Source organism: Spinacia oleracea, chromosome 3, assembly GCF_020520425.1.
Source record: "Spinacia oleracea cultivar Varoflay chromosome 3, BTI_SOV_V1, whole genome shotgun sequence".
NCBI lineage: Eukaryota > Viridiplantae > Streptophyta > Magnoliopsida > Caryophyllales > Amaranthaceae > Spinacia > Spinacia oleracea.
Window position 1 is genome coordinate 139483653 of NC_079489.1, and position 19920 is coordinate 139503572.

The window sequence follows — 19920 nt, forward strand, 5'->3', positions numbered from 1 at the left end:
CTGGTTAGTTCTTATGAGTTCATTTATTCTTTAGGATTTCAGTTTCTACCTGTTTATTTTGCGGGTATAGATAGTTGTGAGCAACAACAAACTTGTAGATTAACTGGTTTTAAAGCTTGTAGAATAACCTGACATGATAACTAGATCAATTTAACTGAAAAAATAATGTTACATGGGGAAATGGTTGATCATTGACTTGCTCAGTAGAAAGTACAAACTCAGTTTCAGGCACAAATTCTTTCTCTGGATCATCCCTTAGAAGAGCATTAATATTAACACCAACATATCCTATTGATACGAGAAAATAGCTAGTCATCAAAATTCAATTGTAAAATTCAAGACACGGTTCCAAATTAAATTTAGGTCAAAGAAAACACCAATTAGGCCAATAAACATATTCAACGCTTATCAAACTGAACTAAACAATTTCTTATTCTTTTTTATTTTGGAAATTATCAAACTGAATTCTTTAATCATATATTACAAACAAACAAATATTCATAATCCTTAGGTTATAGGTTAAATAAAATTAAAGAGAAACATAATTAAGCACATACTAACCCTAGAAATTGAAGGCAGCAGTGGGGCAGCCGGGTTTTACCGGAGGTTGGGAGGAGGACGGAAAGCAGTGAAAGGGAGAGGCGGTGCAGCGTGAGGAGGGGCGGTGCAGAGGAGTTGCGGGTTTTCTTCCGAGCAGAGGTTGGAGTGTTTTTCTGAGGGTTTTACCAGCGGTTGGGAGGGGCCGGAAAGGGGTGCAAGAGAGCGACGGTGCAGAGTGAGGAGCGACGGCAGAGTGAGAAGCGGCGGTGTAGAGGTTTTCGGTTTTTCTTGCGAGTAGAGGTTGGAGCACGTGTTAGGGTTAATTTTCTAAATTCGCGCGCCTAACTCATAACTTTTGGGAATTCATTTTCGATCTGCCGCCTAACTTTTGGGAGTACTGCTTAAAATTTTAATTGCTTTGTTATTTTCTTTTTTATTTTAAAATAAATGGTTGACTTTGTTTAATTAAGGTTTATTTTTTATTGTAAAAATAGTTTTGTAAAAGAATATGAAACAGTTATCTTGAAAACAGTTTTATATTTTATTAAGTATTTTTATATTTTATATATTTTTTTATTATGGTAAAAAATATAAGACGGTTAGGTAAGGTAACTGTACTCTATTCTTTTTTCACACAACTGTTTTGAGAGAAACGCGTACTCTATACTCCTAGACAACGCTTAACAAACCTAACCGTCCTCTATTCAGCATTTTCTATTCTCTATTTTGTAGTAGTGAATATTAAGTTTAGGCGGGCTTAGTGTGCCTGAAATGTATTTATAAAACATTTAATAGAATCTTTATGGTAAAACAATCTTAACGAATAAGGAAATAACTATTAGTTCTTTTTTGTATTTACTATTTTCATAAACATCTTAGTTTAGTTGGAAATCCAAATCATTTCAATGTTCTTTATAACAAAATCGTTCTTAGAAAGTGTTCTAACATCATTTATATTAAAAATTCATTTTGTGAAACTTAATTGAAAGCACTATCCTCATTTGTAAAAATCATTTTCTTTAAGAAAATACGCTCATAATATATTATATCTTAATTATTGCAATGTTAAGTTAAGATCTTTATAGTTATTCAAAAATTATTTTAACTCATAATTCACAATTTTAAGAAGAGAACCAATTGACTGTTGGTTCAGTGGTAATTGAGGCTGAACTTGGTAGGGAGAACCCCGTGTTCGATTCCCCGCATCAACAATTGGGAGGGGACTGGAACCTATCCACTCAGAACTCGCCCCAAAACCGGATTAGCCCTAAGGGTAAACCGGGTAGTACACCAAAAAAAAAACAATTTCAAGAAGAGAAAAAAAAAAGTTTGATTTCGAGAAATTCAAAGAGAATATAATTTAATAAAATTAAAAATATATTTCTTCCTTGAAAATCAGTTCTTTCAAGATTATTTTCAATCGCCCCTTAGATTATTCTAAATTTTAGTATAAAGTTTATCATTCAACCCTCAATACCTTAGGGACTCGAGTTAGATTACTCCCATTATGCACTTGACCTTTTCCTAATCAATAACGCCCTCAATTTATGATTAACTCTTGTTTAAGACCCTTTTGAATCATTCATCTCACAATTCACCATGACACTAGTTTAATCCCAATTTCAATCCTCAAGAACCCTTGATCAACTCAATTATCTAATCACACAACCTTTCAATCAAAACCATCCCTCACTTGAATTCCCAATCGGCACAACTAATCATTCAAAAGAATAAAGATTCTTAAAACATTCAATCCAATAAACAAAGCATAAATTAATTTGGAATACACAATTCAATTTGCAAAACTCAATTCAATTTGCGAAGCACAATTTAATTTCCAAAGCACAGTTTAATTTGCAAACACCATTTAGAATCCATACATACATATATTTACATATATTCATAGTACTTAAACACAAAATATACTTTCAAACATTGAATTGAAGTTGGTTGGACAATGTGTACCTTCGATATAAGCTCCAAAAACTATACATTTCGATCATCAACCTCCACTAAAATCCATAATTCAACGACCCCCAATAATACACCCCAACAAACAAAATCTCTAATCAATAAACCATTCACTTTAATCGAATTAGAACTAAAACGAACTCTCTTCGAATTTTGTCTAATAAACCTTTCAATTTCATTCTAAAATAAACATAAACTTGATAAACTCTTTTAGAAATTAAATGATGTTCGAAAACTTCTTTTAGAAATTGACATGGCACGTACTTCTTTTAAGAAAAAATGAATCAACTTAATAAACAAAGCATTTTTAATTGAAAATTATATATCTCAATAACCATTATTTATATAAGGTGTGACTTATAAGCATACCAAAATTAATATGCTCAAACTATAAAACATAAATTATACTTTCTTTTAACATAAACCTTTTTGGAAATGAAATAATGGATCTATATTGTTTGTCAACATAATGAAATATGTTTGAATTCAATAATTTGAAATTATTCCTTTAGTATCAAACTAATAAACCAATTAAAACTCAATTATATAAAGCTTTTACATCTAAACCATGATAATTAAACTAAAGAAAAGAAAAATATAATGATTAAACTAATTAGTTGAACTAAATGATATAGAATTATAGATTGAATTATACCCATAGAGATTAGGGAGTCAAGGTGTAGCAATAACAACGAGACCAACAACACAACAAGGAGCAGCAACAACAGTGACCCGTCGGGCCCCATGGCCCGACGAGCAGAGTAGAGGAGGAAAGAGGAGGAAGAGGAGGGAGAATAGGGCATAAAAAACAGCAACCAACATCACAACAACAATGGCAGCGAAACCGCGGAACTCCGTTGCACCGACAGCCCAAAAGGGTGGCGCACGCACGAAAAGGGAGAGAGAAAATGAATTAGTTAGGGTTTGAGTTCCATAAATCAAAATCAATTCAATCAAATGATAGAAGAGTTAAGGTGATTTACCAATCTAAATTGGAGCACCGACTACGGTGGATTTGTAGTCACCGTCGAGGACAACGACGAGGCACTGGGTGGAGCAAGGAGGAGAGAAAATTGAGAGGCAGAGGATCGGAAAAGGGAGCAACACCAACAACGACAATGCTCATCAATAACAACAACAACAACCGCGACAACATGCATGGAGAAGACGAAGGGGTGGTGGCCGGCGGCCCGAACAGAGAGGGGAAGGCGAAGGGTGAGGTGAGAGAGGGTGTCGGGTGAGAGAGAGAGAGAGAGGGTGAGGGAGAGTTTAGAGAGGCCCAAGAGACAAAAATAAAATAAAATGGAAGGGTCTCTAGATTTTTCTAGAGTTGACACATGGGGAATAAAATCATATAAAATCACATAAAATAAAAGGAATGAATTGGCATAATTAAGTTAACAATATGATTTAGTTTTGTTTTTATTTTTAAGCTAAAATATAAATATACTTAATAACTCAAATAAAAATAAAATTTCGTACAAATTTTAATTATAAATTTTTACTCGTTTCGGAAAATAAATTATCAAAATGAAGTTGCTATTTCGATTTAACATAGAAATCTTAATTTCATAATTACTCGTCAATAATCAGTAAATTATTTTAAAATAATAAACTCAAAATCCAAATTTTCGAATTTATTTCAAGAGTGATTTAGGAGAGAAATTAGGCTAATAAACATACTTTGACACCAATTGAAAGCTGCTGAAAATCAGAGCTGTTACAATATTAAACTTGAACCCGAACTGACCAGAAAATATTAACCCGATTTAGATCTGAAACCCTATAACAAATTGTTCCACTGCAACCCGGTCCATTTCCACCTGAACCTAATGTATCTGAAACCCGTTAATGATCTGATCCTATGAGGGGGTCGAATTACACGATGTGGTGCCTCTAAAGGAGTATACGACCCATACGACTTTTCCCCTCTGGATGTGGCAAGCATATTAAGTAAATAGGAACTAACTGTGGGCGTTAGCCTCTTTTTACTATTCTATAGAAGTCGCCATACAGTTTAAGAAAACTGACAAAACCCGGTTATCGTGATATGCCTAAAGTGCAAACATATTTGACTCACAACGGCCATAGGTTCCCTTGTGATCCCTGATGTGGACATCCCTCAACGTACATCCAACGGAGCAGAGATTGAGAATTTGGGGGACGTTTACTAATACGAGGAGTGCCCAGCATTAGCCCACGCGGGGGTCCTTACTAGTCCAATGTGACGACAACGGGACATGCGTTATGCTACATTACTGCTCTGAATTTATTTTAATGCACAGATATTCACTAAATAGATGTCAAAATAATGATTTAGGTTAATTCAAGGTGCTTGGCAATAAACCGGTTTGTCCAAGAATTATCTGATTTAGGCGTGACTAATATAGCAGATTAAAGTGAACAGATTTATATGGTGATGAAAGCTGTAAAAATATATATATGCATGTTACAGTATAGTGTAGGCTATACTGCGATTCTCAGGAACACCTATCACTTTAATTTGCTAGCTTTCCGTTTGGCCTTCGAATTTTCCGATGACTGACTGACTGCGGGACAGGATTCTTCCAGAGTTTTTATATGTTTGGGCTTAAGGATTGGGTTAAGACTTCAACAACACTTCAGAAGTATTCAGACTAATTCAGGTGGTCATGCAGGAAGGGTGTGCTTAACAAAGTGTTAATGCGGCAGACAACACGTATGCTGGACAGAGAGAAACTTCGGTCAATACTCAAGCTTAGGGTTTTAGGTTATGAATGTGTGTTATTTTCAGGAATTTAGAGGCCCTATTTATAGTAAAACAGGCCAGAATGAGATAGAATTTAGAAAATGAGAGTTTTCTGCTGAGATGTGTGCATCGCTAGAAATTTCCAGCGCTTGGATCAGAAGAGTTGTTATTTTCTAGCGCTTCACATGTCAGCGCCAGATGTGGTATTTTACAGCTGGAGTAACACTTTATTTTGCGTGATTGGGTGAGAACCAAATTGCAGCGCCATAAAATAATGGCGCTTTGATTTGTGCGTTGGAATTATTGTGGCGCGTACGTGCCAGCGCTAGAATTTTCTAGCGCTGGTGTTTTACTTCACTTTTCCAGCTTTATCCGGTTTTACGCGAATCTCACTCACGGCTTTATCTTTTAGAATACAGGTTGGGATGCAACTCTTATCCTTTATCCAATGATAAACCGTAATGCGACTTAAACACTCGGATGTTTTATCCTATATGGTTACCTATCTGGGCAACATTCAGGCATAACAGTTACTATAAATAGCATTTTCTAAAAATGGAAATATGGTTTACGCGATTATCAGTCAGTCATGGATCGTTTGTTGCGTATTTAGGAAAGCTTAGTCCAGCGGTGTTTGGTTTCATCATCGAACACACCGTATCGGGCCTAGGGACAAATGTAGGCGTCTATAGTTAGCCCCCACTTTGATTGAGTCTGAGCAAGACGATAATCAAAGTATTGGTAGACGGAGTGCGTCTAAAACCTAGCCTGGATTAGACCAAGTCCGAAAGAGGGTGTCACGAGCCCCCGAGTGATGACATTTGACTGAAGGGTCATCACTGGGAACGCCAATAGTTCCCTCACGTGTCATCGAGAATCCATTGACTTGAATCGACTTCTCGCAGAGTCATTGAAGACGTTCAAATGGTGGAACAGAGTTTTTCGAAAACAGATGCGTAACTTGATTTTTTCGAGAACGGAATACAGGAAATGGAATGATGACAGAATATGGGATGATAACAGAATACGGAATATGGAATGACAACGGAAAACGGATCACATAATACGGAATATGGAATACGGGATATAAAATACAGAATACAGAATACGGGATATAGAATGTGGAATACAGAATACGGAATAAGGAATACAGAGCATTGACATTTTTATTAACGATGAATGAACAAACCTCAAAACAGAATACAGAAAACGGAATACGAAATACAGAATACAGAATAATGACATATTTATTATGAGGAACAAATAAACCTCGAAACAGAATACAGAATGACGGAATATGGAATACAGAATACAGAATACAAAATACAAAATATGAAATATTGACATTTTTATTAACGAGGAATGAATAAACCTCGAAACAGAATACAAAATGACGGAATTCGGAATACGGAATACAAAATACAGAATTTTCAGAATACAGAATACAGAATTTTCAGAATACAGGATACAAACTTTTCTTTGTTTTTAAAAATGAATTTTTAAACGACCGTTACCTAAATGGGTTACGGTGATTTCCCAGAATGCAGTTTCCTGTTAGTGGGCCACCAGAATAACTTATTATAATACCAGTATTTGAAATACCATTACTTTTTCGCGGGAAGGAAAATGGAACAAAGTTAAGCGGTTACTAGGAAAAAAATGGGGCGAAGTGGCCCGTCATTTTATCTAAAATGGAATAATTGTGCGCTGAAAAGTTCCAGCGCGTGCATGTGAGCGCTGAAATTTTCCAGCGCTTGCTTTTGAGCGCTAGAAAATTTCAGCGCACATCTTCTTTAAATTCGAGCAGCGCAGTGGCAATTCGCCATTTCTGCTGCTGATTGTTCGAGTTTTTTCGAGTTTTATCTCGACATTCTTCATCAGATCTCGACATTCTTTATCTCGACATTCTGCTCGAATTTGCTCACTTTCTTCACCAAATTTGTTCCAAAGTCACTCTAGATCACGTATATGGAAGTTATTTCGAGTTTAACTTGACTTTTGGCTCGATTTTGATTAGAAATTCGTATGAAATTTCATGCCCAAATTGAATTGGGATTTTTGATTTTTTTTCCCCCAATTTCTTGCAATTGTTTGCTTGTATGTGATGTTTATAACATGTACAAGTGTCTAGGCATGTTAATTTATGCAAGTATGTTGATTTAGGGCAATTTTGAACGCCTACAAATTGGTATCGGGGACACAATGCAGGTGTTCTTGGTGCATTGCTTGCGGTTTACATAGTCAATGGATGATAGAAAACGCATGATTTTGATGCTCGGAGTAGTTCGTGGTCAATTTCGCATGAATGAACTTTTATTACTAATTATGAACTTAGTAACATGTCCACACTTAGGGAACAAAATTGTTTGCTTCCACTAGCTTGTCGTGTTCGGAATTTCAGAGTGTAATTCCTTGCATTACTAGGCTCAATGTGTGATGCCTTACGTTTTTCGTACTTCTTGTGAAATGTAGTATGTCAGGTGATACTTCGTCCTCCTATAAGGGGGAGGCTTCGGATTACATGATGTAGCAGGGTTGATCCCTTCTCGTCCGATGATGTAATACCTCGTGTTTTTCTGAATTTATAAATATATTTAATGTACTTATAAAGTATTTTTACCAATATTGGAATTTAAATTGCATTTAATATGGAATTAAATGTATTTTTACTTAAATAAAATATTTATTATTTCTATTTAATTCCGAAATAAAATTAAATGTTTATTATTTTATTATTTAAGTCGGGAAATTTATTGGGTCGTATTTCAAAACAATTTAAATTCAATTCCGAGCTCAATCCAATTCAGTTGGTAAACCGAACAAAGTTTTAAAGCTTTCAATTCTAATTTAAACCCAAATGCAAAGCCCAATGCAAAACCCTAACCCTAAGCCCACTAGGGATTAGGAACCTATAAATATAACCCCTCTCATTAATTATCCTCACTTAAAAACTTCAGATATTTCTCTCTCATCTCCTTTGCTCTCCTCTCTCTTTCGTCCGACTCTTTGCTCGCCCCTCACCCGCACGCACGCAGCCGAGCACACTACTCGATGATGCCTTGTGCCGTGCCTCAAGCACTCGCCTTTCCCCTCTTCGTGCATGCTTCTCGTGGCTCTCGCACACAACCCTCACACCTCTCACTCCCTTCACGTCCCTCTCCCCCAACACGCACGGTGTTGCTGCATGTTGGTGTTGGTTTTGCTGTTGTTGTTGTGTGTTGTTGTCGTTGTTGTTGATCCCTCGCCCAGCCACACGCTCGCCAACACACTCGCCCTCACTCGTCTCTCTTTCCTCTCGCTCGTGCGCTGTGCCAAGCCCTACCCTGCTGCTTGCTGCCTTCGCTGCCCACACGCACCTGTAACGCACACACGTCCCTCGTGTGTGTTGCGTGTATTGCTGTGTTCTGTATACTCCGTATATTTTATCCCTTTTCGCCCAATCACATACAATTCGTGATTGTACCGTGCTATAGGCCGGATTGATATAATTCTCTTCTTCCTTGTCTATTCTATTTCAATTCCGTATTTAAAATAATATTATTATTATTGATTTTGATTAATCAAACTGTTGGGAACGGTTATGAACACCGTATTGTGATGTTGTACGTGTTTGAATTCATGAGGATGATTTTAATTAAAAGAGTTATTATTTTCAGAGTTGATTATTTATTAAAGCTTAGATTTTTAATGATTAAACGTGATTTTTATGGTTAATTAAGATTAGGGTTTTAATCTTGGTATAATGGATAATTGATTAACATAATTTAAAGTCATTTTAATTATGGAAATCAAATCTAATTTTCAGATTTAATTCAAAGCTTTAAAGTGTTGATTTTAATGATTTTAAAGGCATGATATTAATATTTTCGTACTAGGACTTTAATCGTTCAAGCCTAATATTTTAATTATGAGTAACTAATTTCTAATTAAATCAAAGGTTTTAGAATTCTTAAAAGTTGTTGGAAATTTAGTAAGCATGGTTAATAACTAAGTTCTATTCTTTTCATTATAGGAGGTGATTTCTAGCTTTGATTGTGATTCGCAAAGTGGCCCCCGTACTTAGATACTGAGGTACGTACATGCCTAGGGTGACCACCGTTTACATGAGGATTATGTGACGATTATTATTTGTGAATCATATGATTTGAAGTATTATGGAATTCATGTTTGATGTGGTGAACAAGCATGCTATGTTTTATTGTTGAATTATGAAACCTATGTGAACAGTCATGTTGTGATCATTTATAATCGATGAATTATGTCAAGCATGTTGTTCGAGTTTATATGCATGTATGAGTGTTTCACATGCAAGGGTTATGTTTATGCTATTGTACGGGATGTCTAGCATACTTTAAGCACAGTAGTTGTGCCTCAGTGAACTATTTATTCTACCGCCATGTAGAATATGTTTGGGAAGTGTATGTGAATTGAACTAAGGACTATTCGTGCCTTGCGCACACCCCGCTTGTTAACTGGAAATGTCGGGTTATGTCAATAGTATATTGAGAAGGAACAATGGGGGTAATATCACTTGAGTCCTATGCTTGATCACATGTCCTAAAGGATTAAAATGAAGTGTCATTGTTTGGTTGCTTTTATTTTATGTCTTGTTGTTGTGTCTTGAGTTCACCTTGTGCATAAAATACTAATTAACGTAAAGTACAACCAGAACGAGTTTAAAAGCTCTTGAAACGTATATACCTTGAGTATGAACAATGAGGGGAATCTTGCCAGAAAACTTGTACTCCTTGAATGATGTTGGGCCGAGTGTGTTCGGTGCTTTTCCGAACCAGGATATCGCTCACGGGTGGTGGGCTAATATCCGGTTGATATACTCTTCCAGACCAGATTAAGTTATTGACCTCAGTTTCTGCTAGAGAAGGGTAGTTTGATATGCTCATATTTTATAGTGTTTTTACCCCTGTTCCTTAGTACTTTTTGATCTCAAATGAGCTCTTCGGAGCGATTTTTAGTACTAAGGTGCTCCTTGTAGTGTGTTTGTAGTTTCAGGTTCATCATTGTAGGAATTAGCATATTTTTGTGCATTTCCTACTCATTTGAACCAATAAAAGAGATTATGTACTTCCGAGAGCACAAACATTGAGTTGGAAGAGCTTTCGAGCAAAGCGAAAAGTGAAAGAAGTAGAAAACCGACACTCGTCTACTCTTTTGATTATAACTCAAGTTATACAACTCCAAATGTAGCGATTCAAATTGAGTTGGATTCAAGACTTCAAGAGATTTCCAACGAGTGGTAATTCGCCTAATTCCAACTTATAACGAAGGAGATATGATATTTTTAAGATACGGGGTCGTGCAGTTTGACGAGCAGATCGCCCGATCGTGCGACCCTTTGCCCGATCGGGCGACGACAACACCTGGAGCGCGGATTTTAGTTTATTTCCGGTTTTCGCTTTTTTTTTTGGGGAAAATATAAATATACCAAGCCCTTATTATTTAGTTGGACATCTTATTTTCAGCATCTTATTTCCTAGTATTGAATACTTAGTTTATTTCATTCTTAGTTTTATTCTCTCAAACTGTTAAACACTTAGTTTTATTTTCAATTAAAGCTTCAATTTTTCATTCATTCTTCCGTTCTTCATTTAGGTATTAATTCTTACCTTGCTTTATTATTTTGTTTTAATTATGTTTTCAATAGTATTAATTGCCTTGTTTATTATTAATATGAGTGATAAGTCTAATTTCTAGGGTTTAGGAGATCCATGAATGCATGATTGGGATTGAATGTGGACTTTATTATTGATTAATTGATTGTGATTTCTATAGCTTATTTTAATTGTACGTCAATTCTGTTCGGCCGGACTATTTTATTGAGTTTGATTAAGCTTAGATTATGCGCCGAGAAGTATAAATCTGATGTTTATGGTCTGTGGCTATTAGATAGGAATTGCTTCTAGTACATAGCGAGAGCCTGCCAGTTATATTTTCCTAAGGAATTCATAAGATTCAAGAGATGCATGTTTTCCTAGTTATGATTGTTGATTGATTGTTGTTGTCCGTTATCCAATCCCGGTCTACATTTGTGGTGAACCGTTGCCCTAGATTCCCTTAATATTGATATTTTCCGATTTAATTATTGCCTTAGTTTTAGTTAACAAACCAAACCTATTCCCTTGTTACCAATAGTCTAGACTTGTTGCGTAGTAGTATAAAGAACATTGTTTCCCTGAAGATATTGGTAAAGTCTTCCCAAGTGGAGAAAGTCTTGGGATCCAGCTCATAGAACCACTAGAGTGCAGTTGATTCCAAGGACAGGGGAAAGCCCGACAAGTACATGGATTTGTCCACGCCTTTCAGGTTCATCGCGCCTACGAAACTCAATAGGTGATTTTTGGGATTATCTGCCAACAAGGGGTTTAAGGTCAATCGAGAAGAATTTTCTTCCCATGGTCTGTTGAAGGACCATTTTCTCGATTTTCCTTGCATTATCTTGCTCATTTAGGGCCTGAGTAGCCGTTAGCTTTTGATTTTCCATACGGGGTTGTTCTATAGCACTGGCCATCAAATTGACTTGTACGGCCAAATCTTCGAGCGACATGTTGCTAGTTGGTGTAGGAGAGAACTGGGGTCGGATGACTGGAGATCATAGAAAAGGAGAATGACGGGTGGAGACAGGAGTTACTATTTCTGCAATTGGACTAGCAATTGTGGTGGCAGACTCGGAAAAACACGACATGACGCCTCTAAAGGAGTATACGGCCCGCACTACTTTTCCCCTCTGGATGTGGCAAGCATATTAAGTAAATAGAAACTAACTGTGGGCGTTACCCTCTTTTTACTAGTCTATAGGAGTCGCCATTCAGTTTAAGAAAACTGACAAAACCCAGTTATCGTGATATGCCTGGAGTGCAAACATATTTGACTCAAAACGGCCATAGGTTCCCTTGTGATCCCTGATGTGGAGATCCCTCAACGTACATCCAGCGGAGCAGAGATTGAGAATTCGGGGGACGTTTACTTATATGGGGAGTGCCCAGCATTAGCCCACGCGGCGGTCCTTACTAGTTCAATGTTAAGACGACGGGACGTGCATTATGCTACATTACTACTCTGAATTGATTTTAATGCACAGATATTTACTAAACAGATGTTAAAATAATGATTTAGGTTAATTCAAGGTGCTTAGCAATAAACCGGTTTGTCCAAGAATTATCTGATTTAGGCGTGAGTAATATAGCAGATTAAAGTGAACAAATTTATATGGTGATGAAAGCTGTAAAAATATAGATTCAGGTTACAATATAGCGTAGGCGATACTGCGGTTCTCAGGAACACCAACCACTTGACTTTGCTAGCTTTCCGTTTGGCCTTCGAACTTTTCGATGACTGACTGGCTGCGGGACAGGATTCTTCCAGAGTTTTTATATGTTTAGGCTCAAGGATTGGGTTAAGACTTCAGCAGCACTTCGACAGTATTCAGAATAATTCAAGTGGACGTGCAGGCAGGGTCTGCTTAACAGAGTGTTAATGCGACAGAGAACACGAATGCAGGACAGAGAGAAGCTTCGGACAATACTCAAGCTTAGGATTTTAGGTTAGGAATGTGTGTTATTTTTCGGAATTTAGAGGCCCTATTTATAGTAAAACAGGACAGAATGAGATTGAATTGAGAAAATGAGACTTTTCTTTTGAGATGAGTGCAGCGCTAGAAATTTCCAGCGCTTGGATCAGAAGCGTTGTTATTTTCTAGCGCTTCACATGTCAGCGCCAGATGTGTTTATTTTACAGGTGGATTAGAACTTTATTTTGCGTGATTGGATGAGAACCAAATTGCAGCGCCAGAAGATAATGGCGCTTTGATTTGTGCACTGAAATTATTGTGGCGCGTACGTGCCAGCGCTAGCATTTTCTAGCGCTGGTGTTTAACTTCACTTTTCTAGCTTTATCCGGTTTTACCCGAATCTCACTCAGAGTTTTATCTTCTAGAATACGGGTTGGGATGCAACTCTTATCCTTTATCCAATGATAAATCGTAATGCGATTTAAAAACTCGGATGTTTTATCCTATATGGTTACCATGTTGGACAGTATTCGGAAATAGAAGTTACTATAAATAGCAGTTTCTAAAAATGAAAATATGGTTTACGGGATTATCAGTCAGTCATGGATCGTTCGTTGCATATTTAGGAAAGCTTAGTCAAGCTGTGTTTGGTTTCATCATCGAACACACCGTATCGGGCCTAGGGACAAATGTAGGCGTCTACAGAAGCATTTCAATCCGAACCGTTTCAACCCGAGGAAAATCCATTTAATGTGAATCGTTTACAACCCGAACTGTTCAATCTGTGACCTGTTTAATTACAACCGGTAACCGTCTTATTCCCAATAATCATCTTAAATTCTTTAACAATATTAAGAGTTAATTATCGCTCTTATCCCCTAATTAAAGCCTCAATATTATAATTTATAAAAGTATTGAAAATTTTGATTTGAGTAATAACCTGAATTGGGATTTTATAATTTGGAGCTAAGTTGACATGGCCAAAGTACAACCCGCTACCCATTTCATCCCGCTATTGATTTATCCATACTATATGAACCCAAATCTACAAGAACCGAGATGATAAGAACTCGAACTGATATGAACCTAAACCCGATGTAACCCGACTAAATTAACTTGTTCAACCTAAGCCATTTCGGATTGTTATCCGGTGAAACCTACCCGGTATGATATGAAAGTGTTACAATCCGACTAGACCTGTTTATAACCCGACTAAAGTCGTTTACAATCTGACCCTATTATAATTCGATCAGATATAAACTCAACCTGATATGAACTCATCTTTAATCAATCTGAATTGATCTGACCCGTTAATCTTCGAACCCGACCCAATCCAACCCGTTATCAAAATGAACTTTTTTCAACCTGAATTGATGAACTCGACCTAACCGATCCGTTCGTCCGCATTGACACCCTTATCTTTAGTACATACGGAATATCACCAAAAATGTTCAAAGCTTCCTCCTAAAATAAATAATAAATCAATTATTATTCATTTTTTAATAAATTCCAGCAACTATTGACTTCCCATTTGAGTCTGCTCATGTCTAAGCCAACTTAGGCTTCTCCTTGCTCGATTATAAAGGAAACCATTCTTTATAAGGCCAATGGCCTATCATAATAGAATCCCATCAACCTTTTATCATAAAGCATCTATACTATATATTAAATACTATATATTAAAAGGTGTTTGTAAAAACGTTTAGCAGATTATGTCAATGAGGTCTTAGCCTAGTGGTTAAGACTGAGGTCATGTGTACAATAGGTCTTAGATTCGATCCCCTATAATTTATATTGCGCTAGTGGCTCATTTGCGTAAAAAAATAAATAATTAAATCATAAAATATGTCTATTTTAAATTAAACTTATAAACCTTTATTCGATTAATCCAGTCACCATCTAACAAAAAGTAATACGGAGTATTGGAGTATTGTCAACGATTGTCAACGATTGAAAAAATTCCTAGCATGCAGAATAAAGGGGAAGGCAGGGTATAAGATTTTAAACTTTTGACTCCGCCTTTAATCTTGTACGCATTTTGCCGTTACTTATCCGTTTGTCTCCCTCTACAATTTATAATTTTATATCCTACACCAGTCACCAGGTGTAACTCTTTGTAAGATTTCGTCATCTTATATTTCAGATGCTCGACCCTAGATCACAATATCAGATGTGGAAGAGTTTTTGAAAGGAAATTTTAGAGCATGAATACTACTTTATCTAGGGGGTGCGTTGACACAAATCTTGGAGACTACTTTAGGCGAAGAAGGAAACATGCGTAATTGAGATGAGAACTCACTTTGTAACTTTAAGGTCATAAGTTCGTGCTCATTATTTACTTGTTGTGTATGGACGGACTAATCTGTAACATATATTGATTTTGTAAGACCTTTCTTCTTACCAATTAAAAAAATATACAATCGTATGAAGTTGGAGAAAAGTTTCGAGTAACACGACAACCATAGCCGCTATGCCTTGCCAAAAACATGGCGAGAGCATTTTTCGTTTTTTCGCACGTAAGAATAAGGGTATTTTCGTCTTTTGTGCAAAATAACAGGGCACATTAGCATTTTGGTGCTATTATTTTAAATATCATTACACAGAGTAATATATTTTTGATATGTCTAGTGATATTTTTTATGCTTACAATGGTACTTCAAATTTACCAGTGGTGCTGGCATTTGTGGTCCTAATTAGCAAATTTGACATCATTACAAATTTGCAATGACACCATTGAATATAAAAGTGGTACTTTTAATGTGTCTAATACTACTTCTTTTAATGCTTATAATGTATTAATGTGTAGTGATCCCAGATAGCTTAATGCGTCCACGTTAATTATTATTTTTCCGGCCTCTATTTTTTGGCAAGAGCATAGCTGGTATTATTTATTCTCTTATATGTGGTTGACGTGTTGAAGGTTTATGTAACACATGGCGGTCTTACAAACTATGAAGTACATACTACACTCTTAGTATTAGATCCAATTATTAGAGTTCTTTTCTATGAAAAGCGAAAATTTTGTCATTTTTTTCTTTTTTTTGACGACTAAGTTTGTCACTAAAATTTGTCACTTATTGCTTAGTAAATTAGACACTTTGACACTTATTATATTGTATAAAAAAAGTTTGTGAATTTCGATCTTTTGAAAAAAAAAACATAGTAAATCTTGGTTTGTAATGTGGATTTTGCTAGTCCATTGATCTTACCATTGATGGGTGAGGATATGAAACAGTTTTTACTTAGAGGTTCACAATTCACAATGTATCGTTGGTTTGTCATAAACAGTAGTGTGTTTTCTTCTATGATTTCGCTTTTGGGTCTCGTATATGGGCTTCGGCCCAACAGTTTGGAGTGGAATGCGTAAGAAAGGAACGGTTCCATAACCCATTACTCATCAAGTCATACACTCGTTTTGCACCTACAAATAACCCTTTTTTTTCATCAACCGTCTCTTGTGTGACCGGTCACACCATCAACTGATATGAAATTAGCAAATCTTCAATGTGAATGTGTCACACCATCTTTAAACTCCATATTATTGGTGTTGATGTGTTGACGCAATAATTCCAACACTTGATCATCTGAATGACGACGATCTTGTTCTGTTTTTAATTTCTTGGGGATGGAACGTCTGATGGGCGGATTATAAAAAGAAGTAACTGAAATTATAAAAAGAAGTAATCACTTAGTAACTCTACTAATATTTTCTAAAGCTATTAAAGTAATTACTACTAATATTACTATAAAAAAAAGTAACAGATCTAAACTATAGAAGTAACATACCTAAACTAAAAAAGTACCTCCTCTAAAATTATATAAAAAAGTAACTTGTCTAAACTGTAGAAGTAACATACCTAAACTAAAAAGGTACCTCCCTTAAAACTACTCCGTATAAAAAAAGTAACATGTCTAAACTATAGAAGTAACATACCTAAACTAAAAAGGTACCTCCCTTAAAACTACTCCGTATAAAAAAAGTGACATGTCTACTTCTTTCTTTTTTTAAAGTATATCTCTTTCCCTTTGTTGTACCAACCGACCCCTAAGTGTTACTCCTCACTAGAATTCTTGAAGATCATAGCAGATCTTTCATGATATTTTTCGGATTACCCAACATATAATATTCAATAAACATATGATTCCGTGGGAGAAGTTACCTACCACTACATTTAAAGGTTCCTAATTTATTTTTTAAAGAACTTATTAACTTAAATTGAGGTGGGGTACAGAGGTGGGCAAAGTGAAAAGGCACAAAGGAAGGCATTGGAATAATATTCAATAAAAGAGCATGAAGCCTTTGCCTTCGCATGAATGAGCTTTGCCGGATTTAAATTGAAGATATAATGAGAAATTAGTCCATATAGTGTGAACACGTCACATGCACCACCAAATAATGGTGTGGACGGAACATTTCTTTGAGTTTGATCTTAAAGAAACGTGCTACAATGTCTGGCATCTATCAGAGTGTGACCTTCTTACAATTGTTCCCTATCATTTATCCTAAAGGCAATAAATTGTCTCATTGACACAAAATTGAAAATTCCGATCGTTGCCTGTGCTTGCCACCTTAGGTATCCCAGTAGTCCATCCATCGGTACCATATGGGAAGAGTAGTGGGTATTGCAAAGGCATATAACTTGGATGAGTTTCGTCAATCCTTGGTAACCTCCCATCCTATGTCTGCAATACGATGTCTCGATTACCAAGGTCTTCAGTTCCATCTCCTACCATCAATGCTGCTATTTCACTTGCTGTTGGTTGGAGATATTGTCTACCTTCTCTTGCAATGCACGGATAATCTTTATTCGCAAATCTTGGTATTGACCTTGATCACGCAACATGTTACCAGCATTTCTAAACACCTCAACATACGGATTTATATCATTGAGCATCGAATCTCTTGTAGTCCTTGCAAGATTGCTTCAGATCCCCCATTACATGCAAACGATTGGATGTTTCATTGTTGGTGTCATATATGTATAGTTGTGCAAACTTTGGTCCAGTTCCTGGCTCTGGGAGTAAGGATCCAATTCTATGGTAATTACTACCACTAATGCGAAAGACATATGATCCTCTTCCATCATTAACACGTCCCATAGAAGTGAAAGCCAACAACGAATTACACGTCCTTAATTTGGGTCTAAAATGCTGGTTTGACAGGACCGACTTCAAATACGGTGGGGGTTGGAGGTAAAAGTGGAAATTTAACTTGGCCACTCTGACAACAGTGACCTTTTACCCTTTCTTCTACCCACATGAGGGCCTTACAATGCGGGCAAACAGACGTTCTGCGTCCAAACTCCCAACGTCTATCAACTTTAGGTTGCCGAGTGGGATTATTCCTTTCTGCAAAGGGTTCATTGAATGAGTTAATAAAACATCCATGTTAATTCAATGCACATGGGTAATTACTAATTAGGTTGCATTGGAAGTTACCTAATCCAACGTCATTTTCAATGCCATTTTGTTCAATTTGTATTCCTTCGGAAAGCTTTCCTCGCCTCAAATTTTCTGTAATTTAATTACAAATTTTCAATTTGCAATATAAGATAAAAAATTTTAATTTTAAGAATTTATGGTTTGTTATAGGTACCATTCACGTTGTTCTCGTTAGGAACTTGTTCACCATTCACATTGTCGTCGTTGGGAAGTTGTTCAGCCTCAAGTATCTGAGAAACATGACGTTGTTGTCTTGATCGACGCAGTCGTAACATTGATAGTCTTAATTCTCGAGCTTCTCTCTCCAGTAACAAACAGCGTTGCTTGAAAATAGGATCATCATGGTTTGCAGTGCGTTTAAGTAATAACCTCCTTCTAACTGCTAATCTTGCATTTTTGTATTGTAAATGGTCTTCGTATCGATTATTAGTAGGTATTAATTAGAGTATATTTTAGTTCCAACAAACTAAAATAAAAAGCCTAATTAGAAATGGATTTAAATCATATCCTTAACATAATTTGTTCTCTTGTAATCTTGATAATATATTATGTAGGATGAAAATGCCTAATTAGAAATGGATTTAAATCATATCTTTAACATAATTTGTTCTCTTTTTATCATGCTAATATGTAAGATGTTTTATCTTATGTGATGGATGACTTATATCTTTACTTTCATGTCCTTATTAATACTACGTAGTAGTTTTTTTTAATAGCAGTGATTCATGCAAAAAAATCATCCTTATCAATATCTATATACTTAAAGACACACCAGAAATGACACGTGTCATCTCCTGATGATCGAGTCTTTAGGTTTTTTTATATTTGTTAACTTAAAAAATGCATATTAATAAAACTTACAAAAATAGAAAAAATAATTTGTCGTAGCTATCAATTCTTATTGTAGAAAGTTAATTGTATCAATATATGTCATATACATCATATAAATTATTATTTGGAGAGAAAGTACTCCATATCGATTAATTTAAATAAGAAATAATTTTCAAAACTCTTTAACAACATTTTAAACTTCTTTGTATTATATTAATTTAATAAGGACTTAAAATCCGTTTATTTCACGGAAAATGAATGTGCAGTATCTTCAAAAAAATTACGTAATGAAATTAATAATTTAAGTAAAGAAATAAGCTGGAATAGGGGTGAAAAAGGGAAAAGAAAAAGTTGCGAATAGAGTAATTATGAGAAACTTTTATAAAGAACTGAAAGTAAATATGAGTTCACCTATTATAAGGAATAAAAGTTTAGATAAATTTATCTAACTTAAGGGTCTGTTTTATTATACTTATTTTGTCTGGACTTATATTATTTGAACTTATTTTATCTAAAAAAAACTTATTTTGACTTAAATAAACTTATTTGTGGGTTAAAATGTCTGAAAAAAACTTAACTTTATTAAAATTTATTTATTTAGGGAAAATTAAATCAATTGGTGTTGATAAACTCGTTTACGAAATATTTTATATTTTATTAACTTTCTGTAAATGATTATTAAAAGTATTACATAAAAATATTTACGGAGTAGTAATAACCGGGCGTTGCACGGGTACTAAACTAGTACCTATACTAAAACAGAAGTTTCTCTCTCCTCGTATGTCCAATGTCGCTACCACAATTATTGTACCCTTTTTATTTTAATTTAATTAGAAAAATTAAATTACAAGATATACTCTTGGATTCTTATGTTGACAAAATG